The following is a 1,948-nucleotide window of genomic DNA, read 5'->3' on the forward strand; positions in this document are numbered from 1 at the left end:
AGACAAACTTGGACAACAAAACAAACTTTGCTGTTATCTGTTCAAAACATCTGAAAATTATACCATTTTAAGATGAGTTATATATATATCGCCCCATTAAAATACTCAACTTGATTTTTAAAGATATTTTGAAAGAATGAAGCGTTTATAGAGCACTTTATTGTGTATTGCTGTACACCCACATGAACTGTGTTCATGTTCATGTTCATTCACAGTAAATAAACTAATGTTAAAAGATACTAATTTACCTTTAAACAATATATGAATACTTTTGTAGGTTAATATTAATTAACATTAATAAATGCTATTTAATTATTGTTCATGTTAACTAATATAGTTAATATTAACAAATGAAACTGGATGGGAAAATTTTATATATTGTTTGTATGTGTCTGTGTGTTGATTTTAAAGTGTAACCCTTTCAATTCTGTAAACTTTAAATCCAAACTGGCTGAGGGTTACTGTGAATGCATGTGCCAACTGGGCACCGTTTTCCTAATTCTTAGTTATGTAGCACTTAAGAGTGGTGTCTTATAACAGGAGTCACCAGCAAAGCAATATCCACACACAAATTGTACAGATAGGTAACGATGACATTTAAGCAGAAATGGTGGACGTAATGCAAGAAATAATAACATTTTGTTATCATCATGAATTACATGTTCTTATCATCATCATCATCATCATCAGAATATAGGGAAGATGTAGCATATTAGTTCACAGTTGGAATTATCCGAAGTCCTTGCAGGGGGTTAGGTTTATAGCAAACTCCTCCTAGATATTTAATGATATCAACATTATATTTGGTCAGTCTGATCTAGAGGCCTTAGAGATGTTAAATTGTGAAGATCTTGAGTTTTCGTTAAAGGGCGTGTCTATGGCGGCGTGACAAAGTTTGTTGTTTCGCCATGGACATAGAAGTTGTTATAACTCAGCCATAAAATGTCCGATCTGCCTCAAACTTCACAGGTTTGGTAAGAGTCCTGGCCTGAAGACACCTAAAGGCCAATATTCAGATATTATCATAGCGCCCCCTTTTGGCAGCAGGATATATCATATCTTTACTAACTCAAACATTCCAAGGCCAATCTGCACCAAACTTCATATGTTTGATAATAGTGCTGGCCTGAACACATCTACATGCCAATAATCAGTTATAGGCATAGCGCCACCAGCTAGCAGCGGCAAGTTTGGCACATTTAAATGACTTATGACATATTTCTCCTATATTTACTGTATTAAAAGCATACTGCCCACCGTTTGCTGTTTTCCTAAAGCCACCGGTCGGCGGTGAGCCGGGTGCGAGGGCCCGTTCATCGCTGCTTGCAGCTTTAATTATAATTTTATATTCAGTAAAATAACACAATGAAAATATTGTCTATCAATGAAGATAAATCGCTCATGCTAAAAAGTTGTATTTTTCTTAATCTTTTGCTATGTGACTGAATAGGACAAGTTCATGGTACAGTTCAGTAAAAAATAAATAAAAAACAACAACTGCAAAATACAAACAATGAAAGACTTAGTGACCCTTTATATTTTCTCAAAATATCAGACTCTCAAAGATCAGACATATTTATGTAATTACACTACATATATGTGCATTTCTTCCTCAAAGATGGTCTGCAGCATGGGTCACAGCTCTCTCACCCTCTCTCCCTCTCTCCCCTCCCCCTTCACTGAGCTTCACTCACTCTGACTACACACACACATAGAGATATTCAGCCTGCTGAGTGACAGCAGGTTTCTGATTTCTTTTTTAATTTTTCTTTAATTCATTGAAGCTTGTATAAAATTTATATTAACAGCACTTGCTCAGAATGATTAGATCTCTGTGTGAAAAAAAGTTGTAAAGAGTTTGGATGCTGCACTTTAAAGATATAAAAAAATTACGGTTATGTTTTTTACTAGATCTTTAAAAAATCACCACGTCAACACCGTTCAAGAT

Source organism: Garra rufa, chromosome 24 (genome assembly GCF_049309525.1).
Source record: "Garra rufa chromosome 24, GarRuf1.0, whole genome shotgun sequence".
In the NCBI taxonomy this organism is placed as follows: domain Eukaryota; kingdom Metazoa; phylum Chordata; class Actinopteri; order Cypriniformes; family Cyprinidae; genus Garra; species Garra rufa.